An 11184-nucleotide genomic window follows, 5' to 3' on the forward strand; every position below is an offset into this window, starting at 1 on the left:
ATTAGGGGGAGAAATTGGTGAAATCAAACGGAAAATTTAGTGAAAAATCCATCATTATCTCATCTTGATACACGTGCCTCTATTTGTAAAAAAGAGGTACAAAAGATTATCCATTTGCAGAAAATAGCAAATCAAATGCCAGATGCATTTACGGATCTGAAAAGGATAATGAAATCACATATCCCTGCAGAGAATGTTCCAATCCGTATTGATGTCCCTGCTGGAAAATCTTCTAGTGTCATAGCTAATGAGTCAAAAGCACGCCTAAAGCGTGGCAGGCCATTGGGTTCTAAGGATCGAAATCCTAGAAAAAGAAAAATAAATAATCAAAATGACACTACGAAAGAGTCTCATAAAGAAACCCATGATTTAACCAATCCTGAAATTCATGAGGATATCGATGAGCCCGAGACTCAAGAAAATAAGGAAATATCAATAAATCCAACCGATATTGAGACAAATTTGAATCGATTGAATATAGTGGTGGATTATGTCTTTGCATACAATGTTGCATCTAGCATTATGCAAGATAATGAGGATCTTAAACCTCAATTTATTGGAGAATGTCGACAAAGACGTGATTGGCCAAAATGGCAAGAAGCAATCCAATCTGAGTTGGATTCACTTGCGAAACGTGAAGTTTTTGGGTCTATAGTCCAAACACCTAATGGTGTTAAACCTGTTGGCTATAAATGGGTCTTTGTACATAAAAGAAGTGAGAAAAATGAGGTACAAAGATATAAGGCACGCCTTGTTGCACAAGGATTTTCACAAAGGCCTGGTGTCGATTATGAAGAGACGTATTCTCCTGTTATGGATACTATAACGTTCCGTTATCTCGTTAGTCTTGCTGTCCATGAAAAGCTTGACATGCATTTAATGGATGTGGTTACAGCCTATCTATACGGCTCACTTGATAATGAGATATACATGAAAATTTTCGGGGGATTTAAAATGCCCGACGTACATAATTCAAAGTCCAGGGAAATATTTTCAATCAAATTGCAAAGATCTTTGTATAGTATAAAGCAATCAGGAAGAATGTGGTATAACCGCCTTAGTGAATATTTATTAAAGGAAGGTTATATAAATGATTCCATTTGTCCATGTATTTTTATAAAGAAAATAACATCGGAGTTTGTTGTACTTGCCGTATATTTTGATGACATAAACCTTATTGGAACTCCTACATAACTCCAAAAGGCAATTGATTATTTAAAGAAGGAATTCGAGATGAAAGATCTCGGAAAGACAAAATTATGTCTCGGTTTGCAAATTGAATATTTGACAAACAAAATTTTTGTTCATCAATCTGCCTAGATAGAAAAGGTATTGAAACGGTTTTACATGGATGGAGCACATCCATTAAGTACTCCGATGGTTGTTCGATCACTTGATGTGAACAAGGACCCGTTCTGACCTCAAAAAAAGAATGAAGAGTTTCTTGGTCCTGAAGTACCATATCTTAGTGCAATTGGTGCACTAATGTATCTTTCTAACACTACAAGGCCTGATATAATTTTTTCAGTTAATGTCTTAGCAAGATATAGCTCTGCTCCTACAAGGAGATATTGGAATGGAATCAAACAAATATTGTGGTATCTAAAAGGGACTACCGATATGAGCTTATTTTATGGCAATGATTGTAGTCCCGATCGTGTTGGTTATGCTGATGCTGGGTATTTATCTGACCCACACAAGGCTCGATCTCAAACTAGCTATGTGTTTACATGTGGAGGCACTGCAATATCTTGGCGATCGACTAAATAATCAATCGTGACTACTTCATCTAATCATGCTGAGATAATTGCTATTCATAAAGCAAGTCGAGAATGTGTATGGTTGAGGTATGTAATATACCTAATTCGAGACAAATGTGATTTGAAGTGTGACAAACTACCCGCAATTTTGTATGAAGATAATGCAACATGTATAGCTCAATTGAAGGGAGGATTCATAAAAGGAGATAGAACAAAACACATTTTACCAAAGTTATTTTTTTACACATGATCTTCAAAAGAATGGTGATATCAGTGTGCAACAGATCCGTTCAAGTGATAATATGGCTGATTTGTTCACCAAATCTCTACCGACGTCAACCTTCAAGAAACTAGTGTACAAGATTGGGATGCGAAGGCTCAAGGATGTGAATTGATGCTCCCATCAGGGGGAGTTAATACACGGTGTACTCTTTTTCCCTTACAAATTTTGTCCCACTGGGTTTTCCTTGCAAGGTTTTTAATGAGGCAACCAAAAAACGTATTCCTAAACATGTGTACTCTTTTTCATTCACTAGGATTTTTTTTTCTAATAAGGTTTTAATGAGACACATTATCTATGGACATCCAAGGGGGAGTGTTATAAGAAATATCAAATTATGGTAGATGTCTACTCTTATTCCATGATCTTTATCTCAAATGCTTAATGACATATTCAATGGCATATTTTCTACGTTTAATGACATATTTTCTTCACTTTTCATGCCTATATAAAGGTTTTGTAATAGATAGAAAAATACATACAATTGAAGAAGAAATAAGAATCTCTTCTCTCTTTCTCCATATATCTCTTAGCTTATTTTTTCTTGTTCCATATTGGTACTTTGAGTTATATTTTATAACATATTACTTCTTTTCATTATTAGTAGTGATTTACTATTTACAATTGTGGCTATTTTCTTTTACGTTTTCTTTTTGTAACTATTTTTGTATTATTTATTCTAGAATAATTAGTATTAAAATAATACCATTTTCTTTGTCACCAACTACTAGTACTACTTGAGGAGCTAATTTTAATTTTCTTTATATTTTATTATTTCTGGTAGTTTATGACCCGCTCTTCTACAAAAGAGTTGCTTAATTACGATCCTGAAGTTGAAAGATTTTTTCGGTTGCGCAGGAAAAAATAAATATAATCTTCTCAAGGCATAACTTGTTAAGAAATGGAGAACCAGGAAGTAGAGAACATCAACCCACTAAAAATTCTACCACCAGTCTATGTAGAAGATCAGTTTGACGAAGTTGCGCCAAGACCAGCAAATAGAATCCTAAGGGATTATGCTAGACCTGACCACTTTAACTGTGAACCTAGTGTTAGGAAACCCCCTATGGAAGCTAACAACTTTTAAATCGGTACCGGTCTGATTCAAACAATTCAACAATCTTGTATTTTCACTGGAGATTCAAGTGAAGATCCACACATTCTTTTAAATGATTTCTTAGAACTTGTTGAAAATGCTTAGTATAATGGAGTACCTCCTGAAGTAATCAAGTTAAGACTATTTCCTTTTTTTTAAAAGGAGATGTCAAGACTTAGTTGCGAAGCTTGCCTCAAGGATCCATGACCACACGGGACGAGATGATTCAGAAATTTTTTAATAAATATTTTCCCCTGCTAAAACCATAAAGTTAAGACAAGATATATCTAATTTCTTACAGACAAGCACTGAGTATGTTTATCAAGTTTGGGAATGATTAAAAGCAATGCTAAAAATATGTCCACATCATGATATTCTTGAATATATGCAGTTGTATATTTTCTATCACGGGTTAAAACTCTCTTCTAGAAATGTGATAGATGCAGCTGCAGGAGGTTCCTTAATGGGAAAGACCATAGAATAAGCATTACAGTTATTGAATGAAATTTCTGAGAATACCATCCAATGTCCATCTGAGTATGTAATCATCAAAAAGACTGCCACGGTAAATCATGTAGATGCTTTAAATACACTAACACAACAGATTATTTCTTTGGCACAAAAGTTTAAATCTTTTCAGGTGAATACTCAATAATCAAGTCAGTCTGAGACTTGTGACATGTGTTGAGGGAACTATCTGAACCATGAATGCCAAAAAATCAATCAAAATGATGAACAAGTCAATGCCATCGGTTACAAGCAGTATCCTTTTGGAAGTCCAATGACACAGAAACAACTAGAATTTTAATGGAGCAATCCAAATGGTGCTGAGAACTCTCAAAGCTTCCAGAAACAACAGGTACAGGTTCCACTCGGATACCAACATCAAAATCGTGGACAATTAAATTTTAGACCTTATCAACAAGCATCTCCATACCAACAAAAACCTCAACAAGCTCATCCAAGTCTTGATGATCTTTTGTACAAGTATATTAAGGTCACTGATGAAAAGATGAAAAGTCAAAATTTAGCCTTAAAAAATTTGAAAATTCAATTAAGCCAACTGGCAGCTCTTGTGTCAGAAAAGATTCAAGGTCCCTTACCAAGTAATACAGAGAAAAATCCAAAGGAACACCTTAAGGCCATCACCTTACGGTCAGGTAAGGAGCTTGATGAACCCACACAAACATACAAGAAAAATTTCAGTCAGAAGAACAGGTAGACGGTAAGAATGTTGAAACACCCTCCGAACCATCAGAAGGGAAAGAAGTCAAGAAAAAAGAAGAAAAGAATATTGAAAAAATGACTCCTCTACCTGTGGTAATTCCTTTTCCACAAAAATTGAAAAGAGAAAAGCTTGATAGCCAACTCGCAAAGTTTTTGGAGATTTTAAAATAAATTCATATTAATATTACTTTTACTGATGTTTTATTACAAATGCCTCATATGCCAAATTTCTAAAAAAAATCTTGTCAAGCAAAAAGAAATTAGAAGAAGCTTCTGTGGTAATGCTTACTGAAAAATACAGTGCTATACTTCAAAATAAACTACTACAAAAACTCGACGATCCGGTAACTTTACAATTCCATGCACTTTGGGAGTGTATTTTGAAAATGCACTTTGTGATTCTGGAGCTACAATAAATTTGATGTCATTTTCTATCTTTAAAAAATTAGATCTTGGTGAAATAAAAGACACAAGTGTTTATCTTCAGTTTGCAAATCAAAGTACTAAGAAACCTAAGGGAATAATTAAAAATGTACTTGTAAGAGTAGATAAATTTATTTTCCTTGTAAATTTCATAGTGCTTGAAATGAAAGAATGTCCTGATGAACCAATAATTTTGGGTAGACCATTTTTTGATACAGGTAGAACAATCATAGATGTCCATCAAGGACAACTAATCTTGAGAGTTGATGAAGAAAGAGTCATTTTTGATATGCAAAAGATACTAGGGTTTTCAGGAGATGAAACATCATCTTACTGCTTTTCAATTGACGTGATTAGTTATCTTGCAGATAAATTTAAAGATGATAAATTAATTTCAGACTCAATGGAAAGATGCTTGGCCAAATCAGGCACCACACAAGATGATGATCCCATAATCAGGATTGAAGCTGAAATATTGGAAATGGATTCCAAGGGCATGGAGATACAACTAGAAGAAGTTCAACCGAAAATTGAACTCAAAGTTCTCCCTTCCCATTTAAAATATATTTATCTTGAGCAAGAATTATTTTCAGTGATTATTTCATCTTCTTTGACTATAAAACAAGAAGAAAAATTAATTGTAATATTGAAAGATCACAAAAGAGCTTTAGGTTGATATGTAGCAGATATCAAAGGAATTAGTCCAGTTATTTGTACGCACAGAATCCTCATGGAGGATAGATACAAGCCAATAGTCCAGCCCCAAAGAAGGTTGAATCCAACAATGCAAGAGGTGGTAAAAAAGGAGATTGTGAAGCTGTTAGCGGCATGTATCATTTATCCCATTTCAGACAACCCTTGGGTAAGTCCCGTCCAGGTAGTGCCAAAGAAAAGAGGTATGACAGTTGTAAAAAATAAAAATAATGAGCTCATACCTACTAGGACAGTCAGAGGATGGAGAGTTTGCATTGATTACAGGCGTCTCAATGATGCTACTAGGAAAGATTATTTTCCTTTACCATTTAATGATCAAATGTTGGAAAGAATTGCAGGCTATGGTTTTTACTGTTTTCTTGATGGTTATTCAGGATATAATCAGATACCATTTGCACCTGAAGATTAGGATAAGGCAACTTTCACTTCTCCTCATGGAACATAAGCCTACAGAAGAATGCCATTTGGTCTGTGTAACGCTCTGCTACATTTCAGCATTGCATGTCAGTATTTTTTTTCTGACATGACTGAAAAGTTTTTGGAGATCTTTATAGATGATTTCACACTTTTTGAAAAAATATTTGAGGATTGTCTTTACCATTTGACTTTGGTTCTTAAGAGATATGAAGAGACAAACTTAATTCTCAATTGGGAAAAATGCCATTTTATTGTTACTGAGGGAATTATTTTAGGACATAAAATCACTACCAAAGGGATAGAAGTTGATAAGGCGAAAATTGATCTAATAGCACGATTACCCCCCTCCTACAACTGTTAAAGGTATTAGAAGTTTTCTAGGTCATACATGTTTTTACACACGGTTCATAAAAGATTTTTCAAAGATTTCAAAATGCTTACTAACCTTTTGATGAAAGATGTTAAGTTTTGATTTTTCAAGTGATTGCATAAAAACTTTTGACACTCTTAAGAAAAAATTATCAACTTCACATGTAGTTGTGTCCCCTGATTGGAACCAGCCTTTTGAGGTCATGTGTGATGCGAGTGATATAACAGTTGAAGCTGTTTTAGGCTAGAGAAAGGATAAGATCTTTCATCCCATTTATTATGCTAGTAGGACATTGAATGAGGCTCAACTGAATTATGCCACTACAGAAAAAGAGTTATTGGCAGTAGTATTTGCATTTGATAAATTTCGTTCATATTTGATAGGAACGAAGGTCACTATTTTTACTGATCATGCAGCTTTAAAATACCTTTTAGCAAAAAAAGATGCTAAACCTAGATTGGTAAGATAGATTTTACTTCTTCAAGAATTTATCCTTGAGATAAAAGATAAAAAAGGAACACAAAACCAGGTAGCTGACCATTTGTCTAGATTAGAAAATCCTCCCCTTGGATATTGTGATATAAATGAAGAGTTTCCTGATGAACACATTTTTTTAATCAACTTAGTTGTGACTCAACCACCCTAGTTTGCAGATATTGCGAATTACTTGGGTAGAAAATGGACACCCCATGATCTCTTTTACCAGCAAAGAAAAAAGCTTATATCTGATGCTAAATATTATTTGTGAAATGAGCCTTACTTGTTTAAAATTTATGCAGATAACATTATTAGAAGATGCGTACCTGAAGAAGAAATGAACAATATTCTATATCATTGCCATGACGGAGCAGTAGGAGGCTATTACGCAACAAATAGAATCGCATTTAAAGTTTTAGAGGCGGGATTCTTTTGGCCTACACTTTTCAAGGATGCTAGAACATATGTTGTAACTTGTGACAGATGCCAAAGAACATGTAACATCATGAGGAGAGATGAGTTGCTTTTGCAGTTAATACAGGTTTGTGAAATATTCGACATTTGAGGAATAGACTTCATGGGTCCTTTTCCTTCGTCGTATTCTTATGAATACATTCTTGTGGCTGTAGATTACGTATCAATATGGGTTGAAGCTATTCCTACAAGAAACAATGATGCTTAAACGGTGTGTGAATTTCTAAGAAAAAAATATTTTTACCAGATTCGGCACACCCCGAGTCATTATTAGTGATCAAGGAACCCACTTCATGAACATACAATTTTCCTTGTTACTGGCAAAATATGGTGTAACTCATAAAACAGGTACACCATATCACGCTCAGACACAAGGACAAGTTGAAGTCTCTAACTGAGAATTAAAAAGAATACTTGAAAAGATGGTTGGAATTTCTCGTAAAGACTGCACTTTAAAATTAGATGATGCATTATGGGCATATCGAACGGCATTCAAATCTCCAATTGGTATATCCCCATATAGATTAGTCTTTGGAAAAGCTTGTCATTTACCAGTTGAGCTTGAACATAAGGCATTTTGGGCACTAAAAACATTAAATTATGGACTAACTTCTACCGCAAAGAACAGGTTTATGCAGGTAAATGAGCTAGATGAGTTGAGAATGGAGGCATATGAGAATGCAAGGATTTTCAAAGAAAAAACAAAAAAATGGCATGACAATCTGATTAAGAGAAAAGAGTTCAAGGTTGGAGATTTGGTGCTTGTCACGACCCGAAATCTCACTCGTCGTGATGACACCTATTTCAATACTAGGCAAGCCGACATCATCAATAACCCACAATATCTTTTAAATACGGAAAACTTCATAATTAAGTTTAATAGAAAATCCCACAAATACTAGGTAAAACATATTCCCAAAATTCGGTGTCACTGAGTACATGAACATCTATACATTATAAGCCTGGAAAACACGGTCTATAATAGTCTAAGACCAAATACAGTAAACAAGAGATAGGGAAGGAGAGACAAGGTCTGCGAAACACGGAAGCTACCTATGAATCTTCGGAAAATCGACCGTGCAAAAGAATCAACAACCACTATGTCCGGGATCACCTGGATCTGCACACGAAGTGCAGGGTGTAGTATGAGTACAACCAACTCAGTAAGTAACAATAATAAATAAAGAACTGAAAGTAGTGACGAGCTTCACAGCTAAGTCCAAATACAGTACTTTCCAATATAAAAAGGTAGGCATGCTTTCAAGTTCAACATTTAAAACTCCACAGCAATTTCATATCAAATTTATATTGAAACAGAAATAATATCTTTCAGAGTTTTCCAAATCAGTGATATATGACAGCTGAAGTGCAGCAATAATGAAATCAATGCATCCTCTCAGAGTAACAGTCACTCAGTCCTCCCATTCACTCCAACCTCACAATCACTCTTTCTTCCCAGTCACTCATTCCTCTCAATCACTCAGCACTCACACTCAGTAGATACCTGCGCTCATTGGAGGGTGTGTACAAACTCCGGAGGGGATCCTTTAGCCCAAGCGCTATAACAAGCCAATAATGGCATAAATCAATGAAATATGCTATGGCATGCAGCCCGATCCCATAAAAATCCTCACAATTAGGCCCTCGGCCTCACTCAGTCATCAACCTCTCCAGTCACTCGAGCTTAAGATGTCAAGAAAATCAGCCCAAAAATGATAATATGATGTATCAATAAATAACAACAGAGACAGATATATGATATGAAATGAATGAACATGACTGAGTGTGAAATTACAATTCTAACATATAATTCAACCACAGAAAATGACCCCAGTGGGTATCAACAATAACAACATATGTCTATGCATGATTTTTAATATGAGTCTCAGCTCAATTTTCTCTAACACGTAGAGAATGTACGGATATCAACAGATTATTCAACTATACAGATCCATGGAATTTGACCAAGTCATAATTCCTACGGTGCATGCCCACACGCCCATCACCTAGCATGTGCGTCACCTCAAAACCAATCACATAACACACAATCCGGGGTTTCATATCCTCAGGACCAAATTTAGAACTGTTACTTACCTCAATCCGAGCAATTCTTTATTCCAATAAGCCTTTTCCTCACAATTCGGCCTCCAAACGCCTCGAATCTTAGTCAAAATAATTCGATACAATCAACACGAGGTATAGGAATCAATTCCATATGAAAATGCTAAATTTCACAAATAAATTCAAAATTAACTCAAAAATCAACCGTGGGGCCCATGTCTCGGAACCCGACAAAAGTTATAAAATATGAACGCCCATTCAACCACGAGTCTAACCATACAAAAATTACTAAATTCCGGCTCCGATTCGGCCTTCAAACCCTCAAATTAATTTTTAAAAAATTTCTATTCTAATCCCCCAAATCATGAAATAAGTGCTGGAAATATTGTTAGATTCATGGCAAATCAAGTTACTATCACTTACCCCAGTCCAATGTGTGAAGTTTGCCTCTGAAAGTTGCCCAAACCGAGCTCCCCGACTATTTTTATGTCAAAAATGGCCAAAAACCCCGTTTTTAGAGCCTCTGACGTTTTCGAGCTTTCTTAATTCAACTCTTCAGTGATATTAAAAACTCCCACTACTCTCACAACTTCAATCTACATCAACATAACTCAATAGGACCAATATTAGTAAATAAATTTTCAGATTTGGTCATTTAGGCATTTTATCAAATACCTAATAGGCATGAATCTCTACATCTCTTAACCATGAATCTCCACATGAACTACTACCATTTATCAATAATTTATCCCACCATCATTCTTAAACAATTCATAACTTCCAACATCATATACATGACCATCCATTCACACCCAACTAACAAAATTCCATCAAATAATCACGTTTCAATCTCTACAATGGTTAAGTATTTAAATTGGGAACTTATGGCTTTCAATCACCATACCATAAGTTCAAATACCTAGTTCATACTCATTTTCTCATAATATATCCATATATGTAAGTCTAAGAGTGTAGGATTACCTTTTGGAAGAAATCTTGCAAAACCCTCCTTTGAGTTTTTGAAGAAATTTCTTGAAGATCTAAGTATTTTATGTGTAGATTTCATCAATACTAGTGTAGAAATGATGGAATTTCATATCAAGATAATGGGGATTACTTACCTTGTAGGTCTTGAGAGAGTGGAGAAGAGCTCAAAAATTCGTCCAAATAAAAAAAGGGAAAATGAGCCCCGAATTGGCTTAAAAGAGCTGGAGCTGAGGCGCGTCTACTCTAGCAAAGTGTGCCTCACTTCGCTGTCCACTGCAGGCAAGGGAAGACAAAATCCGCGTCTGGTTTGGCAAAGCGAGCTTCGCTTCGCTGTCCGCCAAATTAACTGGGTGGTATAACTTTAGTAATTTGATCATAACTTTTATTTGGAATGTTCAAATGTCAAACGGTTTGATGCGTTGGAAACTAGACTCAAAGGACTTTAATTGGATAGGTTATACACCATATAACTCTTCATATCATGAGAGTTATGCTCGTTTGAAATTAAATCTTGTGCAAACTCACTTGAAAATTTATCCCATCATATAATTTTCAACTTGACTTAGCCTTAGGGCTCTTCTTAGACCCTAAATCATTTTTAATGCACCTCATACATATATTATCATGATCAATTGATATCATTCAAATTACCAGTCTTGTTCATACCCGAATGGATATAATTAGCATCCGCCAATCTTCTTAATGGTCTTAAAACACTTAGAAATTTTTCGGGGTGTTACATTCTCCCCCACTTAAGAACATTCGTCCTCGAATGTTTTACAAGTCATTATTAGGCACAATATTTTCCTCTTTTCACCTTAACTATCATCTCTAATCGTTCTTGACTTCATATAGATCTGAGATATTCTTCCAACATTTCAACTTCCTTAAGGCCCCA

The 11184-nt window shown here is 35.2% G+C and overlaps 1 non-coding gene across 1 annotated transcript; it reads right to left on the bottom strand.

The window, feature by feature from the left end:
* Positions 1-3404: 3404 nt before the first annotated feature.
* On the bottom strand, positions 3405-3511 carry LOC117278423 (small nucleolar RNA R71). Its single transcript, XR_004508798.1, has one exon. It is a non-coding gene; the product is annotated as a small nucleolar RNA R71 (small nucleolar RNA).
* Between the last annotated feature and the right edge of the window lie 7673 nt (positions 3512-11184).

The sequence above is a fragment of the Nicotiana tomentosiformis genome, chromosome 1, assembly GCF_000390325.3.
Source record: "Nicotiana tomentosiformis chromosome 1, ASM39032v3, whole genome shotgun sequence".
Taxonomy (NCBI): domain Eukaryota; kingdom Viridiplantae; phylum Streptophyta; class Magnoliopsida; order Solanales; family Solanaceae; genus Nicotiana; species Nicotiana tomentosiformis.